Below are 7,738 nucleotides of genomic sequence, written 5' to 3' on the forward strand. Positions count from 1 at the left end.
TTGACAGACCTTACAAATTAGCATATCTCACAAACATGTCCCAATGGGAGGTCTGGATGAATGTTGTGATACTCCCCCATCTGAGGAATTCCCCCCTGCATGGGCCAAATCTCTAGTTTACAGTATATGTTCTAGAGGGGACCTTGGTTTCTCAAGAGAGCGCAGGGTTTTCCAGCCTCCTACTACGAGGCCTCTAGGATGTTTGGTGTCCTGGCCCAACAGAATACTAGTGCTATGCTAAGTTATCAGACTTAAGGAATTACAAGTAGACATGCTAAGAATACTGAAGACACATAAAAATTATATAAAAGGTATATAAAAGAAAAGACAAAAAATCCTCTTGGCAGCAATATTGCTAATGATTGCCAGGTGTCCAGTTACCTCTCCTCATGCTGAAGTGCACCAGATGAAATGCAAGAAAATATTCTTTAAATGAAGAGGGGACAGGGCAGGGAAGAACCCACGTATATCTTAATACTCTATGTTCAGGCTAGCAGACACTTGAAATTTGTATGGTTTGCAATTTTGAAGCTTTAGGAACTGAAGTTCAGTGGCTTCCAAAAAATTTAATGAAAAGGGCTCTTATTGCAACAAAGATAAAATTTTTAACCACAAAAGTATCAAAACTCATGTAAATGGAATAATGAGCTAAATTATTAAATACTCCTAAAAACGGATTTTGGGAAGACAGCATCAAATGTTAAAGCAAACACAACCAGGCAAGGTATATTCCAGAGGGAAAAACAGCTAGAACATAAAACATTACAGGTTTCATGGTTTCAGTTACCAGTGACTCAATTTTATGCTCAATTACTAATTGCCAGTACTGATACAAGCTGTCAATTTCCAATTTTAGAAATGTGATTGTCACAAGCCACATATAAGAGAAGTATATATAACTGATGCTTCTACACAACACCCTAAACTCTGATATTAACAGCTGAAACTATAGCCCCTATTTCTTTTTCTGTCATTTAATTATTGATGCATTTGTGCTTTGGCTATAAAATTTTATGATGTAGTAGATTTATTGGGCAGGAAGCATAAATAAATACCACATTGATGTTGTCCACAGTCAACAAATGTAATATCATTTACAAAATAAATCATCTGAAAGTGAAATTTTAAGAAATATTTATAGGTGACAAAATCACTTCTAAAATGTTACTGAAGGTTTGCACTTGGTCAGCTCCTGTAGGCAGTTGGGAAGAAAATAAATGCTCAGCTCTATTTTGCCACATAGATCCTTAAGATTAAATCCTCATTGATGTATATGGTGTAAATTTGTATGAAAACAACTGCCTAGCAGAGCCCTCACTACAACTTTTCTTCACTTCTCTGTTTATAGGCAGTACTATTCATTAATACAAATACCCAAACGGTCACCCCTCATAACCCCCTTGCCCATGAGAATTTCAACATTTGAAATATGCAATCATGACACATTTATAAACACTTCAAAATTTTGGAAAACATGGGATTTCCTTCTACCTGGAAAGATACATATTGCACTGGTGTTCTACAGGTGTATTTGCACAGGAATTAGTTGTATATGAAGCAGCTAAAAGGTGTTTCTCAGGAAGCTGTATGTTGTGCAAATGACTGTTTTATACTTATTATATTTTGAATAACAGAACTCAAATTTATCTTTTAAGATTAAAGGATGTTGTCACAGAAACTTTTTAGTTAGCAGTTAGAAGGTTTATAGTGAATAACACAAAGTACACAAAAGCAACATTACAGCTATAGAAATATCCTGTCAAAGTAATTTGCACAGATCTGGTACTAGAGATAATCTGTTCTGTAAGTCAACATAAAAAAAATGTGTCAATCTGACACTTACCTCATATTGAAACCTATTCTGATGTACACGATTGCATTTTTTTAACATATTAACTATGAGTTATTGTAGAATTCATGCAGTCCATGTACTTTGCACATCTTTTAATTTAATATTTTATAAATGCCTCTTGAGGTAATGATTTAAAAATTCAACTGAAATATAATGAATATTTAAATTTAAGTGCTGCAGCAATCAGTATACAAATCTGCTTCATGTTTGCCACTTCTGAATGACATATGCTCTCACGTAAGTATGAGAACAAAATGAGAGTGACTTTCATTCTAGACAACCCCTTATGTTCACATGACCAGTATAAAACAAGGGCTGAACCAACCACGTCCAGCACCCAGCCTCCAAAGCACCCACTGACTTTACATGGGTGATGTAAAAATCAGTATATGAAATAGCCACAGGGAACAAAAAAATTTAAAAAAAAAAATAAAAAAGAAAGAAGATTTAAAAAAAGAAAGAAAAATCCCAAAAAATGGGATGGATAAGATTTTCCTAAAAACACAGATAAATTTAACTTTTCATCATGGAATACATTGAGATTTCCTGGGGCTGAAAAAGCATTGTAATAGGATTAATTTTAACTGATCTCAGTAAACTAAAACTGGATTTCTTTTGGATCACATAGACCTAAAGTATGGTTTTGATGATACAGAGCCAATGGCAGAGATTAATTACACTTCTTTGACAAAATGTATATTTTAGAGATCTGATAAAAACAATGTTCTCCCTGCCACGAGCAAATGGGCTTGTTAAATTTGTGTAGCACAATAACCCTCAATTAAATGGTATCATTAAACTTGTTGTTACAGCACATGAGTTGGAAAAGAAAACAATCAGTCATGTATTTGCAGAAACACTGAGGTTCTATTCTATAAAATAAATCACCTTCTGGAAAGAATCAGGCAGTGTTCTTCACAAAGAAACAATAATAAAAAACAACCAAAACCCAAACAAGACAAAACATTAAAATTGTTTTAAATATTCTTATTTTCTAAGAAACTAAAGGTTTTTTCAGAAAAAACAAATAAATAACAAAAATTAAAACCAACAAAGCCAAGCAAAAAAACCCCAAATCAAACCAAACAAAAAAAACCCAAACCAAAACACACACACACACACATGTGTACACAAAATAAATCCCTAATAGATTTTGAAATTTAACATCTTTTCGAACAATGGCATGATAATAGTCTTTCTTCAAAGCATTTACTTTGGCTTCTGAAGGAGCTTTCTCTGAAAGGCAGTGGTGATCATAACACTGCTTTTCATACAAAAACCCTGGATACAAGCCAAATTAAAACTTGCCATCAAACAACTTACGAGGAACCTATCCTGCTAAAAAGTGGTTACACATTCCATGTCTGCAGAAGTTTTGGCCCAACATCCCCATCAGAAAATTTTTTCTTTGGATTCAGAAATTCTAGGGGAGAAACCTGCTACTGTCTCAAAATGAATAGGCCTTGCACCATTAACGTGTATGTACCAACAGAAACATCACAAGTTTTTATTACTTCATCATCATCATCATCATCATCATCATCATCATCATCATCATCATCCTTCTTTCTCTCACCTCTGTTTTTAACTAATTTCAGGTTCTGCAATAATTTTATGAGTGTATTTAGGACCATTTTTGAACTCTGATTTCTGTTAGTTTCATGGGACCACTAAATACTTGACCTCTCTGAAGTCCAGGCTTCATTATTTAGATGATTTCTCTGAAGGACAGGAAACCTGATAGATTACACACAATAAAATGGTCCCAAGGGGAAATTTATCTTGGTTTAAGGAATTTGTTTATTTCTTCAATGGATTTTTAATATGGTAGGCCAAGAAGAAAGACTTCTAAGCATTAGAATACAGTTCGGACCTATAAATTCATACCTGGGAATGTATGAATTCCCTCTGGGACAAAGATTTCCAAAACTTAAGAAAATAGTCTTATCCTTTTGTGGCATAGTTTCACATTTGTAAAAACCAATATTTCTCCCTATGCCTTCATCTCATTGATTTCTCTGTAAACTTGCAGGGACATGGCCAGCCATTTTTTGGTGAAGCACTAAGCACACATTAGAATGAATTTTGATTTAGCACCAGTTTGCAGAAAAACGTTAATACTACCTCAGTATTTTAAATTAAATGCAAGGGTGGCTTGCAGCCAGCTCCACAAATTGTTAGATAATATTAATTGAAATTTTGATTTGTCCTACATTCTTCACTACCTGAAGATAATTAGATTAAAGGAGCATTGAATTTTAAGCTCAGCCGTAATGCCACTTCCTTTTATTAGCCCTTTTGAAAGATGTCACATTAGGTAGCTGTATTTTCCTCAGCCTTTTCATGAATTTCTATGTTACCACTCATATCATATTAAGCTGTACCATGGGTGAAATTTCAAGAGCAGCTGTAATTCCCCACATGGACCAAATCCATTTTGTAACTCTCATTATTAAATGCTTACCACATATGTAAACTTGTAATTAACTTAATGGACCTGATTAAGAAGCATAGGTCCTTCAACTGTCCATGGGAAGAAAACAATACCACCAATACCAACTCTGACACCTGAGTGTAGCAATTTTGAAAACTGGGCAGAAACACTAATTAAGTGTGGTGGTTTTGGTTCAGTAATCTGAGTTTCCTGGCCAACGCACTAATTAATGTAGTGGGTCTAGCACTGACCAAATGCTAATGCACCTACTAGAATTATTTACTCATTTTCTGCTGTGTGACAAGGATTAGGAGAAGGAGCAAAGCAGGCTCAAACTTTAAAGAGTATAAAGAAAACTTTATTAACAGAATTGAAAGAAAAATAATAAGAAAAACCGATTAAACCTTCATAACACTTCTCCTCCCCTCACACCCTCTTTTCTTTCCCACTGACAACATAAAGAGACAAAACCTGGCACTTTCATTCAGTTTACCACTTCTAAAATAGTCTTTCTTCAGTTCTTTTAGGGAGAGGAGTCTCTCTTGCCACAATCACATCTTCACAAGAAACAGTTGTCTCATGGCTTTAATGTCACAGCAAATCAGCAGCCACCAGGAAATCTGCAATCATGAAGTCCCTCCCACATTTTGGTAGTTTTTCTCATAACTAGCACCATGGGACATTTCAGCTTATTGGGGTACAGTTTTAAGAATGAGCTCTTCTACTATAGAAATACAAGATCACTTCTTTTATCTCTGGGAGTAAAGGTGTTCTTCTTCTATGTCTGGGGCAAAGTTTCTCATCTTTCTCATCACTCTCTGTTCAAGTTTCTTCTTGGCTCACAGCTAGTGCAACATCTGCTTATTTCAACACTGGTGCTTCTGCTCACAGCTGTAGTTAGAACACTACATCCCCCCAGTGCATTCTATGAATTACAGGGAAAAAGTCTGATATATCAATTATATCTTCACCATAGCCTTACAAGAGAATTTCAGCCCACAAATAAGGCATCTCTTCAATCTACTCCCATCTAGAATTTGACTCTTTCTTCACTGACCTCAGTGTCTCATGTTGTTTTCTTTACATGTCTTCAACCTTTCATTTTTCCTGATTCAGGAGACAACTGGTAAGATTATTTATTCTCAAGCTTTATCAATTGAAACAGTTTTTGTAGAGTTTTGTACAGCACTGAAAGGTTGATCTCATCCAGGCTCTGCACCAGGGAAATCGCTAACCTTGCCTCTCTGTTGGTTACATGGTCGCTGCTGACACTGTGCAAGTTGTGCTGGCTGCCGGTGCCACCCTGCCTTCTCTTCATGCAGGGCACCAAAAAGAAAGAAAAGCTGCCAATACTTTTGTTCTTCTGTCTGCAGTATGGCTGGCTGAAGGCAGCTAAGCAAACAAAATCCATTGCGAGACACGCCAGGATAGCCGCGGTTGCAGAACGCTTCCTCAGCCATGTCAATCTTGGCTGAGCAGTCCCAGCCACGTGGCCACTGCCAGCCTTGGGGACTGGCCCAGCCACTGCCCAGTTACCCATTTAAAGGCTGGAAGCAAGAGAGCTTTTCATGGGCTTGCCCGTCCTTAAATGTGTTTTCACTGACAAATATATATATATATATATACACTCTTTTAAGTGGTTTAAACAGGTGTTAATCTTTAAAATTAACCAGCAGATTTGTTTCACCAGATCCCCACAGGGAACCACTTCCTCAGGCATGGACCTCTCCCCTCCAACTAAAAACCAAACCTATATTAAATCACCACAATGAGTTAGGTGGTTATTTCTAAGCTGGGTGTCATTAGCACTTACCTGAAGACACTACTGCTCTGCACTGACTGTGCAGCAAAAAAATCTGTTGCATCAGAGTTGTGTCTGTACTTCCAGAGAGTCTTCCTCTCATTGTAGATGTATGTGAAAGACTTCTAACTTCCACTGACCAGCTCATAAGAAAGTCAAAAGAAAACTCTAATATAGAAAAAAAAAATATTGTCTATTTGGGAAAAAATCTCAAAATAAAGTTACTTTACTTCCAACATACTTTTTATGCTAGAAATATGAAAGCTATTAAAAATGTAGGAAAATGTACATTCAATTATATCCAAGAAACAGAAATAATTACATGCATGTTTGAAGTCTTAGAAGACACTCAAACCATTTCTCCTCTCTGCTCAGAAAACCCATGCTCTTAACACTGACAACATTTTGTTATCATAACCGAGAACAAAAACAAAATAAGGTGGTGTAGTTTTCTTTTCAGAATGTTGAACTATTTGTTGTTCACGCAAAGAAAACATGGCCTTAATAACTGAAAATTATGACAGAGGTGAATCTGAGGCAGTATTTAATACAGCTGCAAAAGGACAAAGAAGGATTAATGTTTTAGGGAATATAAGAAGTATGTAGACCTACAACACAAAAATCCTATGGAGCTTGTAATATGAGTTTTAATACTGCATGCAACCCAGCGACAGATGATGAGAACATATAAATAAAACCATGAAAGTAATCTCATTCTAAGGGTGAAACAAATATCTGACTTGCAGGAGCTATTAATGTACGTTCCCAATATGTCTATTCAATAAACTTAATGAGGTAGCTTGCTGAAAAACATGACACTTGACTCCTATAGACTTCAATATTGCCCTTAAATTCATTGACATGCTATTGATCTAAATTAACTTATTCATGTGTGCCACTGTAAAGTGAAATTATAAACCTTCTGTTCAGTTCTGAATTATTTCCAAGATATTTCATTTGTTTGTTACCTGATTTGTCAGTTGCTGAAATCCATGATTTCAGAATCCAGTCTCACTGAGTATTTTGTTACCTGACCCATGCTGTAAAATCCTAGCATGGCTTCCAGGCAGAAAAGAACCCCCACAAAACTACCGAAGAAGTCAGTTCTCTTAGGCTAGTGGTATTCAGTCACCCAGTGACAACAGGTGAGATGCAACCTGAAATGTATTTCCCTTTCCTTATCTCTTTTGTTCTGAGGCTGAAGCAGAGTCACCTGAAATGCAGTCCAGTTGCAATTTAGGGGGACCTCAGACTGGGCTCACCCAAAGATCCACCATTGGTAAAAGGTCTCTCTGCCTGGAAAAGAAACCTTGAGTGTTATCCCAGCTCCAGGGGAGACCACCAACATCCAGCCACAGTGACCAGCAAGAAGAGCTCAAAGAACATTCAGTCAGGTAATTTTATTTATGGGATAAAGTTCTGGCTCATGGTCAAATTGCTTACAATGGGGAGGGTACGAATAAAACTCCTTTCATCCACAATTAATTTTTTATTTCTTTATAACAGAATCTTAGAAAAACCATCCCTTAACTGTATGATCGGTGTTCCACTCTAATGTGCATTGATGTTCATAAAGTCAGTGTGTTCCTCTTTAGTTTCTTTGAGGCTTTATTGGCCCAGCTGCCACTCAGAACTGTACCTCCTTTAGAGC

The sequence above is a fragment of the Passer domesticus genome, chromosome Z (assembly GCF_036417665.1).
Source record: "Passer domesticus isolate bPasDom1 chromosome Z, bPasDom1.hap1, whole genome shotgun sequence".
Lineage (NCBI taxonomy): Eukaryota > Metazoa > Chordata > Aves > Passeriformes > Passeridae > Passer > Passer domesticus.